At 70.5% G+C, this 19,957-nt stretch overlaps 6 pseudogenes; all 6 read left to right on the top strand.

Annotated features, from left to right (window-relative positions):
- The first annotated feature begins 3,414 nt into the window (after nt 1-3,414).
- Nucleotides 3,415-3,534, top strand: LOC148757097 (5S ribosomal RNA; annotated as a pseudogene).
- Nucleotides 3,535-4,957: 1,423 nt separating this feature from the next.
- LOC148757096 (5S ribosomal RNA) lies at nt 4,958-5,077 on the top strand (annotated as a pseudogene).
- Nucleotides 5,078-9,720: 4,643 nt separating this feature from the next.
- On the top strand, nt 9,721-9,840 carry LOC148757095 (5S ribosomal RNA; annotated as a pseudogene).
- Nucleotides 9,841-11,243: 1,403 nt separating this feature from the next.
- On the top strand, nt 11,244-11,363 carry LOC148757094 (5S ribosomal RNA; annotated as a pseudogene).
- A 4,275-nt stretch (nt 11,364-15,638) lies between these two features.
- Nucleotides 15,639-15,758, top strand: LOC148757093 (5S ribosomal RNA; annotated as a pseudogene).
- A 1,413-nt stretch (nt 15,759-17,171) lies between these two features.
- Nucleotides 17,172-17,291, top strand: LOC148757092 (5S ribosomal RNA; annotated as a pseudogene).
- The last annotated feature ends 2,666 nt before the right edge of the window (nt 17,292-19,957 follow it).

The following is a 19,957-nucleotide window of genomic DNA, read 5'->3' as shown; positions in this document are numbered from 1 at the left end:
TGGTGACTGCCAACGCCAGGGCAATGCCTCCTTGGCGGAGCCCAGCCCCGGGCACGACCACACTCCGGTGGAGAAGCCACCACTTCAACACAGCCTCAGTGCGTCTGTCCCAGTCCGTGTGCCCGAATGTGCGTCCCTCCCACCCTCCCCCACCCCATGTCTGTCTGGCTCTGTGACGTGCCTGTTGGGTTCTGGCTCTGGCTCAGGAGCTCTCTCCCCGCGTGCCTGCCCCCTCTTTCTCTGTCTCTGTCCATGTCTCTCTGTATGTCTAGACACATACATGTACATATACGTGTATATTTCCATCTCGCTCCCTCTTACTCCTCCTCCCGTTCTGTCTGTCTGTCCCTGTCCTGCGGGGACTCTAGTCCCTCTGCCCGCACAAGAACGCAGGATTTGGCGAGGCCAAGAAGGAACACCCACAGAGCCACGGATAGGGGGCTCATAGCACCATGTCTCACGGGCGGCTGGCTTGGAGACACGGCAAGCCGGAGCCTCCCGGTCCCCCACCTGCTGGCCGATTCTCTGCCAACCAACAGACCCACCAAGCCGGCCCACTGCAGTCCGCGCCCCTCTGCAATTTGCAGTCCACCATCCGCGCTTCCTAGCTTGGCCACCGCAGCTCTGCCGGTGTCCAATGGCCAACTGGCAACAGCTGAAGGCCAAGCGGTAACAGCTGATGTCAGTGCAGCCCCACGCAGTACCCCCGTCCCCCGTTACCCCCGTCTCCCCGTAACCCCTGTCTCCGTTCCCCGGTCCCCCGTCTCCTGGTCCCCCGGTCCCCCGGTTCCCCCGGCGCCCAGGCGCCCTTCTACCGGTCCCCCCGTTCCCCGGTCGCCCCGTCTCCCGGTCCCCAGTCTCCCGGTCCCCTGTCTCCCGGTCGCCCGGTCTTCCGGTCCCCCGGTCCTCTGTCCAGTGTTACCCCCTTCCCCCGGTCCCCCGGTCCCCCCATCTCCCTGTCCCTCTGTCTCCCGGTCCGGCCGCACACCCATCCCCCCGTCTCCCGGTCCCCCGTCTCCCGGTCGCCCGGTCCCCAGGTCCCCCGTCTCCCGGTCCCCTCATCCCCTGGACCCCCAACCCCCGGTCCCTGGTCCCCCGGTCCCCCAGTCCCCCGGTTCCCCCATCGCCCTGGCCCCCGTCTACCGATCCCCCAGTTCTCCGTTCGCCCCGTCTTCCGGTCCTCCCGTCCCACAGTCTCCCGTCTCCCGATGTCCCATCTCCCGGTCACCCCGTCCCCGGTCCCCCGTCTCGCGGTCCCCCGTCTCCTAGTCGTCCCGTTCCCCGGTACCCGATCTCCCGGTCCCCTCATCCCCCAGTCCCCCAACCCCCGGTCCCCCGGTCCCCCCGTCCCCCGGTCCCCGGTCCCCCGGTCCCCCCATCTCCCGGTCCACTGGTACCCCCGTCCCCCCAGTCCATTCATGCCCCTGGTCACCCCGTCGCCCGGTCCCCTATCCCCCGGTCCCCCCAACCTCCGGTCCCCCGGTCCGCAGGTCCCCTGGTCCCCCCATCCGCCTTTCCCCCGGTCCCCCCCGTCTCCGTTGCCCCGGTCCCCCCGTCCCCCGGTCCCCCCGTCCCCCGGTCCCCCCGACCCTCCAGTCCCCCTGTCCCTCTGTGTCCCGGTCCCCCCGTCACCCCGTCCCCCCGGCCCCAGGTCCCCCATCTCCCGGTCCCCCCGTCTCACGGTCCCCCGTTCCCCCGTTTCCCGGTCCCCCCCTCCCCATGTCCCTCGTCCCCCAGTACCCTCGTACTCCTGTCCCTCCATCCACCGGTCTCCTGGTCCCTCCGTCCCACCGTCCGCCAGTCCCACCGTCCTCTCATTCCCCCAATCCCCCAGTCCCCCAGTCTCCCTGTCCCCCAATTCCCCGGTCTCCCTTTCCCCTGGTACCGTGTCCCCCCATCTCCCGGTCCCCCCGTCCCCTGGTCCCACTGTCTCCCAGTACCCAGTCCCCCTGTCCCCCCGGTCCCCCGGTCCCCTTGTCCCCTCATCCCCCAGACCCCCGTCCCCCCGGCCCTCTCGTACTCCCGTCCCCCCATCTTCCGGTCACCCCTTCCCCCCGTCCCACATGCCCCCGTCTCCCAGACCCCCCGTCCCCCGGTTCTCCCAGTTCCAACGGTCTCCCTGTGCCCCTGCCCCCCTTCCCCCATCTCCTGGTACCCCGTCCCCCGGTACCCCCGCCCCGGGTTCCTACAGTCCCACCGTTCTCCCTGTCCCCCCCCTTACACCCGTCTCCCGGTCCCCTGTCCCCCGGTCCTCCCGTCCCCCGGTCCCCCTGTCCCCCCGTTCTGTCTGTCGGTCCCTGTCCTGCGGGGACTCTAGTCCCTCTGCCCGCACAAGAACCCAGGATTTGGCGAGGCCAAGAAGGAACACCAACAGAGCCACGGATAGGGGGCTCATAGCACCATGTCTCACGGGCGGCTGGCTTGGAGACACGGCAAGCCGGAGCCGCCCGATCCCCAACCTGCCGGCCGATTCTCTGCCAACCAACAGACCCACCAAGCCGGCCCACTGCAGTCCGCGCCCCTCTGCAATTTGCAGTCCACCATCCGCGCTTCCTAGCTTGGCCACCGCAGCTCTGCCAGTGGCCAATGGCCAACTGGCAACAGCTGATGGCCAAGCGGTAACAGCTGATGTCCGTGCAGCCCCCACGCAGCACCCCTCCACGCGAGGCCCAGAGCCTGGAAAGTGCTCTCTGCAAGTCTGTCCCCACAGTCCCCGTCTGTCTCTCTCCGCCTACCTCTTGCTCCGTCTCTGGCCTTCTCTCATCCTCTCTCTCAACACCCTGGGTCAGGAGAGGTGATGTGTAGCCAGTGAAGTGACCAGTGATCGGGCGGGACGCCGGTCGCTGATGAGGGGCGAGGGCCCAGACAGAAGGCTGTGTGACGAAGGGTGGCGGCAGTCTGGAGGTGCTGCCCCCTGGTCGCGGGTGGCTCTCCCTGGCTTTGGGCCAGTGGGTGGGGCCGGCCAGGGCCAGGGCCTGGGTTGCACGTCCCTAGGGTGGAGGGGACTGAGAGGACCCTGCGACCCCCTCGGTGGCCCTGAGTGGTGGGGACAGCACAGCAGCAAGGGGGGTGTGCGGTTGTGGGGCTGGGGGGGGGGATGAGAGGGGTTGGGTAGGGGGGCGTGGTAAAAGCCATTCCGGGCGTGGGGAGTCCCAGGATGCCAGGGCGCCCAGACATATGTCACAGTCAGGGAAGTGACAGAGGCCTGTGGAGCCACTGGGGGGCGCGAAGGGGCCTCGCTGCGGGCCAGGAGTAGCCCGTCGCCCACACCAGCGGCGACCGGAGGAGGCGGGGAGCGGGCGGGAGGCACTCGGGCAGACATGCTCGCCACCCGAGCGGCCCAGCAGCATGGCGCGTGCGCTCAGGAGGCAAGTCGGGAGCAGGCTCTTGGAGTGCCGGGAGCCGGGTCCCAGTGCCTAAGGCCATACCACCCTGAACGCAGCAGATCTCGTCTGATCTCGGAAGCGAAGCAGGGTCTGTCCTGGTTAGTACTTGGATGGGAGACCGCCTGGGAATACCTGTTAGCTTTTGCTAGCGTCTCCTTTTGCATCGCCGCTCCGACGTGGCTCCCTCCGAACCCCTGCCGCCCCTTGCCCCTCTGCAGCCTCCCAGCCAGCCGCAGGTCCCCCTGACCAGCAGAGGGTCAGCCGCCCGGCACTACAAGCTGGCAGCCCCGGCCGCACACCAGGCCCGTGGGCCAGGGCTCCCCCCCCACACCCTCCTCTCAGTCCTCTTCGGTCCCGCAGGCCGTCATCGCGAATCCTTCGCCGACGCGCGGTCGCCGCCACCGCCGCCTGCGCCAAAGCCACCGCCACCACCGGGCTCCCCACACCCCCCCCCCAGCACTGCCCTCGCACCCGCCCCTGTCCCCGCCCCCGCCGCCGCCACCGCCAAACTCCCTCAAACTCCCTCCTGTGCTCTCCCCACCTCGGCCGCCAGCACCGCGCTCCCCATCTCCGCCACCAGTGCTGCCCTCTCCCCCACCCCCGCCCCCGCCGCCGCCATATCCGTACTCCCTCAATTCCCTCCTCCGCTCTCCCCGCCTCCAGCCCCGCCATCTCCCCCGCCCCCGCCCCAGACCCCCGCAGCCACCATCGCCATACTCCCTCAGTCTCCCGCCTCTGCTCTCCCGGCCTCCGCCGCCAGCACCGCCCTCACGCCCTCCCCCGCCCCCGCTGCCGCCATTGCCGCACTCCCTCAATTCCCTCCTCTGCTCTCCCCGCCTCCAGCACCGCCATCTTCCCAGCCCCCGCCCCAGCCCCCGCCGCCACCAATGCCATACTCGCTCAGTCTCCCGCCTCTGCTCTCCCGCCTCCGCCGCCAGCACCGCCCTCACGCCCTCCCCAGCCCCCGCCGCCACCGCCGCCGCCATCGGCCCCCGTGTCCCAGCGCCCACCGTCAAAGCCCCCATTGTCGCCGCCGCCATCGCCGCCCTGGCGCCATCCACGCGGTTGCCATCGCCTACCTCGCCACCCTCCCCTGCCTCCGCCGCCGCCGCCGCCGCCGCCGCCGCCGCCGCCGCAGCTGCCCCCGCCGCCGCCGCGGGGTCCTCCCACAACTCCCAGGCCCAGGGTTGCCTGCTGGTGCAGGCCTCCACCAGCCTTGGGGCTGCGGTTCGGGGTAAACCTGGTGGCGGTAGGGGGGCGGGTTGTATGCCGGTCTGGGTGCGGGGAGTCCCAGGATGCCAGAGTTCCACGACTTCTGGCACCATCAGGGAAGTGGCAGTGTCCCATGGAGCCCCGGGTGGCGCGAAGGGGCCTCGCTGTCGGCCAGGAGTAGCCCGCCGCCCACGCCAGGGGCATTTGGAAGAGGCGGGGAGCCGGACTGGGGGGGGACGCGGTGCTGGCAGAGCCGGCCCGCGGGTCGATGCTCGCCACCGGAGCGGCTCATCTGCATGGCGGGCGCTCACGAGACAGGCCGGGAGCAGGCTCTTGGGGCGCGGGAGCCGGGTCCCAGCGTCTACGGCCATACCACCCTGAACGCGCCCGATCTCCTCTGATCTCGGGAGCTAAGCAGGGAGGGGCCTGGTTAGTACTTGCATGGGAGACCGCCTGGGAATACCTGTAGGCTTTTGCTCGCCTCTCCTTTTGCGCCGCCGCCCCGGCGTGCCTCCCTCCGAATCCCTGCCGCCCCTTGCCCCTCTGCAACCCCTGCAGCCGCCCAGCCAGCCGAAGGTCCCCCTGGCCAGAGGAGGGACAGCCGCCCAGCACTACAAGCTCGCATCCCCGGCCGCACACCAGGCCTGTCGGCCAGGGCTCCCCCCCTCTCCCTCTTCTTAGTGCTCTTCGCCGAGGCAGGCCGTCAGCCTGCAGCAGTCAGCCGCGTCTAGGTCGCCGCCGCCGCCACCGCCATCGCAGGGCTCCCTCTCGCTCCCCGACCCTGCCGCCGCCGCAACCCCCAACGCCCAAGCCCAGGGCTGCCTGCCGGCGCAGGCTTCCACCAGGCTCTCTCCATCCCAGGACGTGCCGGTCCTTTGCACCTCGGCCCGAGCCCAGGGGACGCCCATCCCTGCGCCTGCCCCTGGGCCCCGAGACACAGGATCGGCGTGTCCTCGGGCAAACGGGACGCCCACCCGCCCCGCCCCACCGGAGTCTTCGGTCTCCGCGGGCAGGCACCTCTCCCCACACCCCCGCGCGTCCCCTCCCGTCTCCCACAAGAGCCAGGAGCCCTCCCTTCCCGCCGGCCACGGTGTCCCCGACACAAAGGGCACAAAGAGCCGGGACAAACCAGGGGACGGCGGGAGCAGCACCCCAACACACCACGCGCCATCGACTCCAGGGGAGACCGCCACAAGGGAAGAGCAGGCACGCAGGCACACAATCCTCACAACCAGGGTGCCTGGGGGCTGCCACTCTCCTCCCGCGGGCGGGTCCCTGGGCGGGGCTCAGAGCCCACTAGCCCTCCGGAGACCCTGGCGGCCCGCCCCGGGGGCTTCAATGGTGACTGCCAACGCCAGGGCAATGCCTCCTTGGCGGAGCCCAGCCCCGGGCACGACCACACTCCGGTGGAGAAGCCACCACTTCAACACAGCCTCAGTGCGTCTGTCCCAGTCCGTGTGCCCGAATGCGCGTCCCTCCCACACTCCCCCACCCCATGTCTGTCTGGCTCTGTGACGTGCCTGTTGGGTTCTGGCTCTGGCTCAGGAGCTCTCTCCCCGCGTGCCAGCCCCCTCTTTCTCTGTCTCTGTCCATGTCTCTCTGTATGTCTAGACACATACATGTACATATACGTGTATATTTCCATCTCGCTCCCTCTTACTCCTCCTCCCGTTCTGTCTGTCTGTCCCTGTCCTGCGGGGACTCTAGTCCCTCTGCCCGCACAAGAACGCAGGATTTGGCGAGGCCAAGAAGGAACACCCACAGAGCCACGGATAGGGGGCTCATAGCACCATGTCTCACGGGCGGCTGGCTTGGAGACACGGCAAGCCGGAGCCGCCCGGTCCCCCACCTGCTGGCCGATTCTCTGCCAACCAACAGACCCACCAAGCCGGCCCACTGCAGTCCGGGCCCCTCTGCAATTTGCAGTCCACCATCCGCGCTTCCTAGATTGGCCACCGCAGCTCTGCCGGTGTCCAATGGCCAACTGGCAACAGCTGAAGGCCAAGCGGTAACAGCTGATGTCAGTGCAGCCCCACGCAGTACCCCCGTCCCCCGGTACCCCCGTCTCCCCGTCACCCCTGTCTCCGTTCCCCCGGTTCCCCGTCTTCCTGTCCCCCGTCTCCCGGGTCCCCCGTCCCCACGTTCCACCATCCCCCCTATTCCGGTCCCCCCCGTCCCCTGTTCCCCCGTCCCCTGATCCCCCTGTTCCCCCGTACCCCCATCCACCCTCTCCCAGTCCACCCGTCCCCCGGTGCCCCCGTCCCCCCAGTCCCCCCACGCCCCTGGTCCACCCGTCCCCCATTCCCTCGTCTTCCGGTCCCCCCCTCCCCGGGTCCCCCGACCCCCGTTCCCCCGTCTCCCGGTCCTCCGTCTCGCGGTCCACCTGTCCCCCGGTCCCCCAGTCCCAACGTCTCCCCGTCCCCCCGTCCCTCCTTCGCCTGGTCCCCCCGTCCCCCCATACCCCCGGTCTCCCGTTCCCCGGTCCCCCGTCTCCTGGTCCCCCGGTCCCCCGGTTCCCCCGGCGCCCAGGCGCCCTTCTACCGGTCCCCCCGTTCCCCGGTCGCCCCGTCTCCCGGTCCCCAGTCTCCCGGTCCCCTGTCTCCCGGTCGCCCGGTCTTCCGGTCCCCCGGTCCTCCGTCCAGTGTTACCCCCTTCCCCCGGTCCCCCGGTCCCCCCATCTCCCTGTCCCTCTGTCTCCCGGTCCGGCCGCACTCCCATCCCCCCGTCTCCCGGTCCCCCGTCTCCCGGTTGCCCGGTCCCCAGGTCCCCCGTCTCCCGGTCCCCTCATCCCCTGGACCCCCAACCCCCGGTCCCTGGTCCCCCGGTCCCCCAGTCCCCCGGTTCCCCCATCGCCCTGGCCCCCGTCTACCGATCCCCCAGTTCTCCGTTCGCCCCGTCTTCCGGTCCTCCCGTCCCACAGTCTCCCGTCTCCCGATGTCCCATCTCCCGGTCACCCCGTCCCCGGTCCCCCGTCTCGCGGTCCCCCGTCTCCTAGTCGTCCCGTTCCCCGGTACCCGATCTCCCGGTCCCCTCATCCCCCAGTCCCCCAACCCCCGGTCCCCCGGTCCCCCCGTCACCCGGTCCCCAGTCCCCCGGTCCCCCCATCTCCCGGTCCACTGGTACCCCCGTCCCCCCAGTCCATTCATGCCCCTGGTCACCCCGTCGCCCGGTCCCCTATCCCCCGGTCCCCCCAACCTCCGGTCCCCCGGTCCGCGGGTCCCCTGGTCCCCCCATCCGCCTTTCCCCCGGTCCCCCCGTCTCCGTTGCCCCGGTCCCCCCGTCCCCCGGTCCCCCCGACCCTCCAGTCCCCCTGTCCCTCTGTGTCCCGGTCCCCCCGTCACCCCGTCCCCCCGGCCCCAGGTCCCCCATCTCCCGGTCCCCCCGTCTCACGGTCCCCCGTTCCCCCGTTTCCCGGTCCCCCCCTCCCCATGTCCCTCGTCCCCCAGTACCCTCGTACTCCTGTCCCTCCATCCACCGGTCTCCTGGTCCCTCCGTCCCACCGTCCGCCAGTCCCACCGTCCTCTCATTCCCCCAATCCCCCAGTCCCCCAGTCTCCCTGTCCCCCAATTCCCCGGTCTCCCTTTCCCCTGGTACCGTGTCCCCCCATCTCCCGGTCCCCCCGTCCCCTGGTCCCACTGTCTCCCAGTACCCAGTCCCCCTGTCCCCCCGGTCCCCCGGTCCCCTTGTCCCCCCATCCCCCAGACCCCCGTCCCCCCGGCCCTCTCGTACTCCCGTCCCCCCATCTTCCGGTCACCCCTTCCCCCCGTCCCACATGCCCCCGTCTCCCAGACCCCCCGTCCCCCGGTTCTCCCAGTTCCAACGGTCTCCCTGTGCCCCTGCCCCCCTTCCCCCATCTCCTGGTACCCCGTCCCCCGGTACCCCCGCCCCGGGTTCCTACAGTCCCACCGTTCTCCCTGTCCCCCCCCTTACACCCGTCTCCCGGTCCCCTGTCCCCCGGTCCTCCCGTCCCCCGGTCCCCCTGTCCCCCCGTTCTGTCTGTCGGTCCCTGTCCTGCGGGGACTCTAGTCCCTCTGCCCGCACAAGAACCCAGGATTTGGCGAGGCCAAGAAGGAACACCAACAGAGCCACGGATAGGGGGCTCATAGCACCATGTCTCACGGGCGGCTGGCTTGGAGACACGGCAAGCCGGAGCCGCCCGATCCCCAACCTGCCGGCCGATTCTCTGCCAACCAACAGACGCACCAAGCCGGCCCACTGCAGTCCGCGCCCCTCTGCAATTTGCAGTCCACCATCCGCGCTTCCTAGCTTGGCCACCGCAGCTCTGCCAGTGGCCAATGGCCAACTGGCAACAGCTGATGGCCAAGCGGTAACAGCTGATGTCCGTGCAGCCCCCACGCAGCACCCCTCCACGCGAGGCCCAGAGCCTGGAAAGTGCTCTCTGCAAGTCTGTCCCCACAGTCCCCGTCTGTCTCTCTCCGCCTACCTCTTGCTCCGTCTCTGGCCTTCTCTCATCCTCTCTCTCAACACCCTGGGTGAGGAGAGGTGATGTGTAGCCAGTGAAGTGACCAGTGATCGGGCGGGACGCCGGTCGCTGATGAGGGGCGAGGGCCCAGACAGAAGGCTGTGTGACGAAGGGTGGCGGCAGTCTGGAGGTGCTGCCCCCTGGTCGCGGGTGGCTCTCCCTGGCTTTGGGCCAGTGGGTGGGGCCGGCCAGGGCCAGGGCCTGGGTTGCACGTCCCTAGGGTGGAGGGGACTGAGAGGACCCTGCGACCCCCTCGGTGGCCCTGAGTGGTGGGGACAGCACAGCAGCAAAGGGGGTGTGCGGTTGTGGGGCTGGGGGGGGGATGAGAGGGGTTGGGTAGGGGGGCGTGGTAAAAGCCATTCCGGGCGTGGGGAGTCCCAGGATGCCAGGGCGCCCAGACATATGTCACAGTCAGGGAAGTGACAGAGGCCTGTGGAGCCACTGGGGGGCGCGAAGGGGCCTCGCTGCGGGCCAGGAGTAGCCCGTCGCCCACACCAGCGGCGACCGGAGGAGGCGGGGAGCGGGCGGGAGGCACTCGGGCAGACATGCTCGCCACCCGAGCGGCCCAGCAGCATGGCGCGTGCGCTCAGGAGGCAAGTCGGGAGCAGGCTCTTGGAGTGCCGGGAGCCGGGTCCCAGTGCCTAAGGCCATACCACCCTGAACGCAGCAGATCTCGTCTGATCTCGGAAGCGAAGCAGGGTCTGTCCTGGTTAGTACTTGGATGGGAGACCGCCTGGGAATACCTGTTAGCTTTTGCTAGCGTCTCCTTTTGCATCGCCGCTCCGACGTGGCTCCCTCCGAACCCCTGCCGCCCCTTGCCCCTCTGCAGCCTCCCAGCCAGCCGCAGGTCCCCCTGACCAGCAGAGGGTCAGCCGCCCGGCACTACAAGCTGGCAGCCCCGGCCGCACACCAGGCCCGTGGGCCAGGGCTCCCCCCCCACACCCTCCTCTCAGTCCTCTTCGGTCCCGCAGGCCGTCATCGCGAATCCTTCGCCGACGCGCGGTCGCCGCCACCGCCGCCTGCGCCAAAGCCACCGCCACCACCGGGCTCCCCACACCCCCCCCCCAGCACTGCCCTCGCACCCGCCCCTGTCCCCGCCCCCGCCGCCGCCACCGCCAAACTCCCTCAAACTCCCTCCTGTGCTCTCCCCACCTCGGCCGCCAGCACCGCGCTCCCCATCTCCGCCACCAGTGCTGCCCTCTCCCCCACCCCCGCCCCCGCCGCCGCCATATCCGTACTCCCTCAATTCCCTCCTCCGCTCTCCCCGCCTCCAGCCCCGCCATCTCCCCCGCCCCCGCCCCAGACCCCCGCAGCCACCATCGCCATACTCCCTCAGTCTCCCGCCTCTGCTCTCCCGGCCTCCGCCGCCAGCACCGCCCTCACGCCCTCCCCCGCCCCCGCTGCCGCCATTGCCGCACTCCCTCAATTCCCTCCTCTGCTCTCCCCGCCTCCAGCACCGCCATCTTCCCAGCCCCCGCCCCAGCCCCCGCCGCCACCAATGCCATACTCGCTCAGTCTCCCGCCTCTGCTCTCCCGGCCTCCGCCGCCAGCACCGCCCTCACGCCCTCCCCAGCCCCCGCCGCCACCGCCGCCGCCATCGGCCCCCGTGTCCCAGCGCCCACCGTCAAAGCCCCCATTGTCGCCGCCGCCATCGCCGCCCTGGCGCCATCCACGCGGTTGCCATCGCCTACCTCGCCACCCTCCCCTGCCTCCGCCGCCGCCGCCGCAGCCGCCCCCGCCGCCGCCGCGGGGTCCTCCCACAACTCCCAGGCCCAGGGTTGCCTGCTGGTGCAGGCCTCCACCAGCCTTGGGGCTGCGGTTGGGGGTAAACCTGGTGGCGGTAGGGGGGCAGGTTGTATGCCGGTCTGGGTGCGGGGAGTCCCAGGATGCCAGAGTTCCACGACTTCTGGCACCATCAGGGAAGTGGCAGTGTCCCATGGAGCCCCGGGTGGCGCGAAGGGGCCTCGCTGTCGGCCAGGAGTAGCCCGCCGCCCACGCCAGGGGCATTTGGAAGAGGCGGGGAGCCGGACTGGGGGGGGACGCGGTGCTGGCAGAGCCGGCCCGCGGGTCGATGCTCGCCACCGGAGCGGCTCATCTGCATGGCGGGCGCTCACGAGACAGGCCGGGAGCAGGCTCTTGGGGCGCGGGAGCCGGGTCCCAGCGTCTACGGCCATACCACCCTGAACGCGCCCGATCTCCTCTGATCTCGGGAGCTAAGCAGGGAGGGGCCTGGTTAGTACTTGCATGGGAGACCGCCTGGGAATACCTGTAGGCTTTTGCTCGCCTCTCCTTTTGCGCCGCCGCCCCGGCGTGCCTCCCTCCGAATCCCTGCCGCCCCTTGCCCCTCTGCAACCCCTGCAGCCGCCCAGCCAGCCGAAGGTCCCCCTGGCCAGAGGAGGGACAGCCGCCCAGCACTACAAGCTCGCATCCCCGGCCGCACACCAGGCCTGTCGGCCAGGGCTCCCCCCCTCTCCCTCTTCTTAGTGCTCTTCGCCGAGGCAGGCCGTCAGCCTGCAGCAGTCAGCCGCGTCTAGGTCGCCGCCGCCGCCACCGCCATCGCAGGGCTCCCTCTCGCTCCCCGACCCTGCCGCCGCCGCAACCCCCAACGCCCAAGCCCAGGGCTGCCTGCCGGCGCAGGCTTCCACCAGGCTCTCTCCATCCCAGGACGTGCCGGTCCTTTGCACCTCGGCCCGAGCCCAGGGGACGCCCATCCCTGCGCCTGCCCCTGGGCCCCGAGACACAGGATCGGCGTGTCCTCGGGCAAACGGGACGCCCACCCGCCCCGCCCCACCGGAGTCTTCGGTCTCCGCGGGCAGGCACCTCTCCCCACACCCCCGCGCGTCCCCTCCCGTCTCCCACAAGAGCCAGGAGCCCTCCCTTCCCGCCGGCCACGGTGTCCCCGACACAAAGGGCACAAAGAGCCGGGACAAACCAGGGGACGGCGGGAGCAGCACCCCAACACACCACGCGCCATCGACTCCAGGGGAGACCGCCACAAGGGAAGAGCAGGCACGCAGGCACACAATCCTCACAACCAGGGTGCCTGGGGGCTGCCACTCTCCTCCCGCGGGCGGGTCCCTGGGCGGGGCTCAGAGCCCACTGGCCCTCCGGAGACCCTGGCGGCCCGCCCCGGGGGCTTCAATGGTGACTGCCAACGCCAGGGCAATGCCTCCTTGGCGGAGCCCAGCCCCGGGCACGACCACACTCCGGTGGAGAAGCCACCACTTCAACACAGCCTCAGTGCGTCTGTCCCAGTCCGTGTGCCCGAATGTGCGTCCCTCCCACCCTCCCCCACCCCATGTCTGTCTGGCTCTGTGACGTGCCTGTTGGGTTCTGGCTCTGGCTCAGGAGCTCTCTCCCCGCGTGCCTGCCCCCTCTTTCTCTGTCTCTGTCCATGTCTCTCTGTATGTCTAGACACATACATGTACATATACGTGTATATTTCCATCTCGCTCCCTCTTACTCCTCCTCCCGTTCTGTCTGTCTGTCCCTGTCCTGCGGGGACTCTAGTCCCTCTGCCCGCACAAGAACGCAGGATTTGGCGAGGCCAAGAAGGAACACCCACAGAGCCACGGATAGGGGGCTCATAGCACCATGTCTCACGGGCGGCTGGCTTGGAGACACGGCAAGCCGGAGCCTCCCGGTCCCCCACCTGCTGGCCGATTCTCTGCCAACCAACAGACCCACCAAGCCGGCCCACTGCAGTCCGCGCCCCTCTGCAATTTGCAGTCCACCATCCGCGCTTCCTAGCTTGGCCACCGCAGCTCTGCCGGTGTCCAATGGCCAACTGGCAACAGCTGAAGGCCAAGCGGTAACAGCTGATGTCAGTGCAGCCCCACGCAGTACCCCCGTCCCCCGTTACCCCCGTCTCCCCGTAACCCCTGTCTCCGTTCCCCGGTCCCCCGTCTCCTGGTCCCCCGGTCCCCCGGTTCCCCCGGCGCCCAGGCGCCCTTCTACCGGTCCCCCCGTTCCCCGGTCGCCCCGTCTCCCGGTCCCCAGTCTCCCGGTCCCCTGTCTCCCGGTCGCCCGGTCTTCCGGTCCCCCGGTCCTCTGTCCAGTGTTACCCCCTTCCCCCGGTCCCCCGGTCCCCCCATCTCCCTGTCCCTCTGTCTCCCGGTCCGGCCGCACACCCATCCCCCCGTCTCCCGGTCCCCCGTCTCCCGGTCGCCCGGTCCCCAGGTCCCCCGTCTCCCGGTCCCCTCATCCCCTGGACCCCCAACCCCCGGTCCCTGGTCCCCCGGTCCCCCAGTCCCCCGGTTCCCCCATCGCCCTGGCCCCCGTCTACCGATCCCCCAGTTCTCCGTTCGCCCCGTCTTCCGGTCCTCCCGTCCCACAGTCTCCCGTCTCCCGATGTCCCATCTCCCGGTCACCCCGTCCCCGGTCCCCCGTCTCGCGGTCCCCCGTCTCCTAGTCGTCCCGTTCCCCGGTACCCGATCTCCCGGTCCCCTCATCCCCCAGTCCCCCAACCCCCGGTCCCCCGGTCCCCCCGTCCCCCGGTCCCCGGTCCCCCGGTCCCCCCATCTCCCGGTCCACTGGTACCCCCGTCCCCCCAGTCCATTCATGCCCCTGGTCACCCCGTCGCCCGGTCCCCTATCCCCCGGTCCCCCCAACCTCCGGTCCCCCGGTCCGCAGGTCCCCTGGTCCCCCCATCCGCCTTTCCCCCGGTCCCCCCCGTCTCCGTTGCCCCGGTCCCCCCGTCCCCCGGTCCCCCCGTCCCCCGGTCCCCCCGACCCTCCAGTCCCCCTGTCCCTCTGTGTCCCGGTCCCCCCGTCACCCCGTCCCCCCGGCCCCAGGTCCCCCATCTCCCGGTCCCCCCGTCTCACGGTCCCCCGTTCCCCCGTTTCCCGGTCCCCCCCTCCCCATGTCCCTCGTCCCCCAGTACCCTCGTACTCCTGTCCCTCCATCCACCGGTCTCCTGGTCCCTCCGTCCCACCGTCCGCCAGTCCCACCGTCCTCTCATTCCCCCAATCCCCCAGTCCCCCAGTCTCCCTGTCCCCCAATTCCCCGGTCTCCCTTTCCCCTGGTACCGTGTCCCCCCATCTCCCGGTCCCCCCGTCCCCTGGTCCCACTGTCTCCCAGTACCCAGTCCCCCTGTCCCCCCGGTCCCCCGGTCCCCTTGTCCCCTCATCCCCCAGACCCCCGTCCCCCCGGCCCTCTCGTACTCCCGTCCCCCCATCTTCCGGTCACCCCTTCCCCCCGTCCCACATGCCCCCGTCTCCCAGACCCCCCGTCCCCCGGTTCTCCCAGTTCCAACGGTCTCCCTGTGCCCCTGCCCCCCTTCCCCCATCTCCTGGTACCCCGTCCCCCGGTACCCCCGCCCCGGGTTCCTACAGTCCCACCGTTCTCCCTGTCCCCCCCCTTACACCCGTCTCCCGGTCCCCTGTCCCCCGGTCCTCCCGTCCCCCGGTCCCCCTGTCCCCCCGTTCTGTCTGTCGGTCCCTGTCCTGCGGGGACTCTAGTCCCTCTGCCCGCACAAGAACCCAGGATTTGGCGAGGCCAAGAAGGAACACCAACAGAGCCACGGATAGGGGGCTCATAGCACCATGTCTCACGGGCGGCTGGCTTGGAGACACGGCAAGCCGGAGCCGCCCGATCCCCAACCTGCCGGCCGATTCTCTGCCAACCAACAGACCCACCAAGCCGGCCCACTGCAGTCCGCGCCCCTCTGCAATTTGCAGTCCACCATCCGCGCTTCCTAGCTTGGCCACCGCAGCTCTGCCAGTGGCCAATGGCCAACTGGCAACAGCTGATGGCCAAGCGGTAACAGCTGATGTCCGTGCAGCCCCCACGCAGCACCCCTCCACGCGAGGCCCAGAGCCTGGAAAGTGCTCTCTGCAAGTCTGTCCCCACAGTCCCCGTCTGTCTCTCTCCGCCTACCTCTTGCTCCGTCTCTGGCCTTCTCTCATCCTCTCTCTCAACACCCTGGGTCAGGAGAGGTGATGTGTAGCCAGTGAAGTGACCAGTGATCGGGCGGGACGCCGGTCGCTGATGAGGGGCGAGGGCCCAGACAGAAGGCTGTGTGACGAAGGGTGGCGGCAGTCTGGAGGTGCTGCCCCCTGGTCGCGGGTGGCTCTCCCTGGCTTTGGGCCAGTGGGTGGGGCCGGCCAGGGCCAGGGCCTGGGTTGCACGTCCCTAGGGTGGAGGGGACTGAGAGGACCCTGCGACCCCCTCGGTGGCCCTGAGTGGTGGGGACAGCACAGCAGCAAGGGGGGTGTGCGGTTGTGGGGCTGGGGGGGGGGATGAGAGGGGTTGGGGTAGGGGGGCGTGGTAAAAGCCATTCCGGGCGTGGGGAGTCCCAGGATGCCAGGGCGCCCAGACATATGTCACAGTCAGGGAAGTGACAGAGGCCTGTGGAGCCACTGGGGGGCGCGAAGGGGCCTCGCTGCGGGCCAGGAGTAGCCCGTCGCCCACACCAGCGGCGACCGGAGGAGGCGGGGAGCGGGCGGGAGGCACTCGGGCAGACATGCTCGCCACCCGAGCGGCCCAGCAGCATGGCGCGTGCGCTCAGGAGGCAAGTCGGGAGCAGGCTCTTGGAGTGCCGGGAGCCGGGTCCCAGTGCCTAAGGCCATACCACCCTGAACGCAGCAGATCTCGTCTGATCTCGGAAGCGAAGCAGGGTCTGTCCTGGTTAGTACTTGGATGGGAGACCGCCTGGGAATACCTGTTAGCTTTTGCTAGCGTCTCCTTTTGCATCGCCGCTCCGACGTGGCTCCCTCCGAACCCCTGCCGCCCCTTGCCCCTCTGCAGCCTCCCAGCCAGCCGCAGGTCCCCCTGACCAGCAGAGGGTCAGCCGCCCGGCACTACAAGCTGGCAGCCCCGGCCGCACACCAGGCCCGTGGGCCAGGGCTCCCCCCCCACACCCTCCTCTCAGTCCTCTTCGGTCCCGCAGGCCGTCATCGCGAATCCTTCGCCGACGCGCGGTCTCCGCCACCGCCGCCTGCGCCAAAGCCACCGCCACCACCGGGCTCCCCACACCCCCCCCCCCCCCCCCCGCCAGCGCTGCCCTCGCCCCCGCCCCTGTCCCCGCCCCCGCTGCCGCCACCGCCAAACTCCCTCAAACTCCCTCCTGTGCTCTCCCCACCTCGGCCGCCAGCACCGCGCTCCCCATCTCCGCCACCAGTGCTGCCCTCTCCCCCACCCCCGCCCCCGCCGCCGCCATATCCGTACTCCCTCAATTCCCTCCTCCGCTCTCCCCGCCTCCAGCACCGCCATCTCCCCCGCCCCCGCCCCAGACCCCCGCAGCCACCATCGCCATACTCCCTCAGTCTCCCGCCTCTGCTCTCCAGGCCTCCGCCGCCAGCACCGCCCTCACGCCCTCCCCCGCCCCCGCTGCCGCCATTGCCGCACTCCCTCAATTCCCTCCTCTGCTCTCCCCGCCTCCAGCACCGCCATCTTCCCAGCCCCCGCCCCAGCCCCCGCCGCCACCAATGCCATACTCGCTCAGTCTCCCGCCTCTGCTCTCCCGCCTCCGCCGCCAGCACCGCCCTCACGCCCTCCCCAGCCCCCGCCGCCACCGCCGCCGCCATCGGCCCCCGTGTCCCAGCGCCCACCGTCAAAGCCCCCATTGTCGCCGCCGCCATCGCCGCCCTGGCGCCATCCACGCGGTTGCCATCGCCTACCTCGCCACCCTCCCCTGCCTCCGCCGCCGCCGCCGCAGCCGCCCCCGCCGCCGCCGCGGGGTCCTCCCACAACTCCCAGGCCCAGGGTTGCCTGCTGGTGCAGGCCTCCACCAGCCTTGGGGCTGCGGTTCGGGGTAAACCTGGTGGCGGTAGGGGGGCGGGTTGTATGCCGGTCTGGGTGCGGGGAGTCCCAGGATGCCAGAGTTCCACGACTTCTGGCACCATCAGGGAAGTGGCAGTGTCCCATGGAGCCCCGGGTGGCGCGAAGGGGCCTCGCTGTCGGCCAGGAGTAGCCCGCCGCCCACGCCAGGGGCATTTGGAAGAGGCGGGGAGCCGGACTGGGGGGGGACGCGGTGCTGGCAGAGCCGGCCCGCGGGTCGATGCTCGCCACCGGAGCGGCTCATCTGCATGGCGGGCGCTCACGAGACAGGCCGGGAGCAGGCTCTTGGGGCGCGGGAGCCGGGTCCCAGCGTCTACGGCCATACCACCCTGAACGCGCCCGATCTCCTCTGATCTCGGGAGCTAAGCAGGGAGGGGCCTGGTTAGTACTTGCATGGGAGACCGCCTGGGAATACCTGTAGGCTTTTGCTCGCCTCTCCTTTTGCGCCGCCGCCCCGGCGTGCCTCCCTCCGAATCCCTGCCGCCCCTTGCCCCTCTGCAACCCCTGCAGCCGCCCAGCCAGCCGAAGGTCCCCCTGGCCAGAGGAGGGACAGCCGCCCAGCACTACAAGCTCGCATCCCCGGCCGCACACCAGGCCTGTCGGCCAGGGCTCCCCCCCTCTCCCTCTTCTTAGTGCTCTTCGCCGAGGCAGGCCGTCAGCCTGCAGCAGTCAGCCGCGTCTAGGTCGCCGCCGCCGCCACCGCCATCGCAGGGCTCCCTCTCGCTCCCCGACCCTGCCGCCGCCGCAACCCCCAACGCCCAAGCCCAGGGCTGCCTGCCGGCGCAGGCTTCCACCAGGCTCTCTCCATCCCAGGACGTGCCGGTCCTTTGCACCTCGGCCCGAGCCCAGGGGACGCCCATCCCTGCGCCTGCCCCTGGGCCCCGAGACACAGGATCGGCGTGTCCTCGGGCAAACGGGACGCCCACCCGCCCCGCCCCACCGGAGTCTTCGGTCTCCGCGGGCAGGCACCTCTCCCCACACCCCCGCGCGTCCCCTCCCGTCTCCCACAAGAGCCAGGAGCCCTCCCTTCCCGCCGGCCACGGTGTCCCCGACACAAAGGGCACAAAGAGCCGGGACAAACCAGGGGACGGCGGGAGCAGCACCCCAACACACCACGCGCCATCGACTCCAGGGGAGACCGCCACAAGGGAAGAGCAGGCACGCAGGCACACAATCCTCACAACCAGGGTGCCTGGGGGCTGCCACTCTCCTCCCGCGGGCGGGTCCCTGGGCGGGGCTCAGAGCCCACTGGCCCTCCGGAGACCCTGGCGGCCCGCCCCGGGGGCTTCAATGGTGACTGCCAACGCCAGGGCAATGCCTCCTTGGCGGAGCCCAGCCCCGGGCACGACCACACTCCGGTGGAGAAGCCACCACTTCAACACAGCCTCAGTGCGTCTGTCCCAGTCCGTGTGCCCGAATGTGCGTCCCTCCCACCCTCCCCCACCCCATGTCTGTCTGGCTCTGTGACGTGCCTGTTGGGTTCTGGCTCTGGCTCAGGAGCTCTCTCCCCGCGTGCCTGCCCCCTCTTTCTCTGTCTCTGTCCATGTCTCTCTGTATGTCTAGACACATACATGTACATATACATGTATATTTCCATCTCGCTCCCTCTTACTCCTCCTCCCGTTCTGTCTGTCTGTCCCTGTCCTGCGGGGACTCTAGTCCCTCTGCCCGCACAAGAACGCAGGATTTGGCGAGGCCAAGAAGGAACACCCACAGAGCCACGGATAGGGGGCTCATAGCACCATGTCTCACGGGCGGCTGGCTTGGAGACACGGCAAGCCGGAGCCTCCCGGTCCCCCACCTGCTGGCCGATTCTCTGCCAACCAACAGACCCACCAAGCCGGCCCACTGCAGTCCGCGCCCCTCTGCAATTTGCAGTCCACCATCCGCGCTTCCTAGCTTGGCCACCGCAGCTCTGCCGGTGTCCAATGGCCAACTGGCAACAGCTGAAGGCCAAGCGGTAACAGCTGATGTCAGTGCAGCCCCACGCAGTACCCCCGTCCCCCGTTACCCCCGTCTCCCCGTAACCCCTGTCTCCGTTCCCCGGTCCCCCGTCTCCTGGTCCCCCGGTCCCCCGGTTCCCCCGGCGCCCAGGCGCCCTTCTACCGGTCCCCCCGTTCCCCGGTCGCCCCGTCTCCCGGTCCCCAGTCTCCCGGTCCCCTGTCTCCCGGTCGCCCGGTCTTCCGGTCCCCCGGTCCTCTGTCCAGTGTTACCCCCTTCCCACGGTCCCCCGGTCCCCCCATCTCCCTGTCCCTCTGTCTCCCGGTCCGGCCGCACACCCATCCCCCCGTCTCCCGGTCCCCCGTCTCCCGGTCGCCCGGTCCCCAGGTCCCCCGTCTCCCGGTCCCCTCATCCCCTGGACCCCCAACCCCCGGTCCCTGGTCCCCCGGTCCCCCAGTCCCCCGGTTCCCCCATCGCCCTGGCCCCCGTCTACCGATCCCCCAGTTCTCCGTTCGCCCCGTCTTCCGGTCCTCCCGTCCCACAGTCTCCCGTCTCCCGATGTCCCATCTCCCGGTCACCCCGTCCCCGGTCCCCCGTCTCGCGGTCCCCCGTCTCCTAGTCGTCCCGTTCCCCGGTACCCGATCTCCCGGTCCCCTCATCCCCCAGTCCCCCAACCCCCGGTCCCCCGGTCCCCCCGTCCCCCGGTCCCCGGTCCCCCGGTCCCCCCATCTCCCGGTCCACTGGTACCCCCGTCCCCCCAGTCCATTCATGCCCCTGGTCACCCCGTCGCCCGGTCCCCTATCCCCCGGTCCCCCCAACCTCCGGTCCCCCGGTCCGCGGGTCCCCTGGTCCCCCCATCCGCCTTTCCCCCGGTCCCCCCCGTCTCCGTTGCCCCGGTCCCCCCGTCCCCCGGTCCCCCCGTCCCCCGGTCCCCCCGACCCTCCAGTCCCCCTGTCCCTCTGTGTCCCGGTCCCCCCGTCACCCCGTCCCCCCGGCCCCAGGTCCCCCATCTCCCGGTCCCCCCGTCTCACGGTCCCCCGTTCCCCCGTTTCCCGGTCCCCCCCTCCCCATGTCCCTCGTCCCCCAGTACCCTCGTACTCCTGTCCCTCCATCCACCGGTCTCCTGGTCCCTCCGTCCCACCGTCCGCCAGTCCCA

This window comes from Rhinolophus sinicus, chromosome 9, assembly GCF_057876585.1.
Source record: "Rhinolophus sinicus isolate RSI-liver-muscle chromosome 9, RSI-T2T, whole genome shotgun sequence".
NCBI classification, from domain to species: Eukaryota; Metazoa; Chordata; class Mammalia; order Chiroptera; family Rhinolophidae; genus Rhinolophus; species Rhinolophus sinicus.
This window is presented reverse-complemented; position numbering and strand designations above follow the sequence as displayed.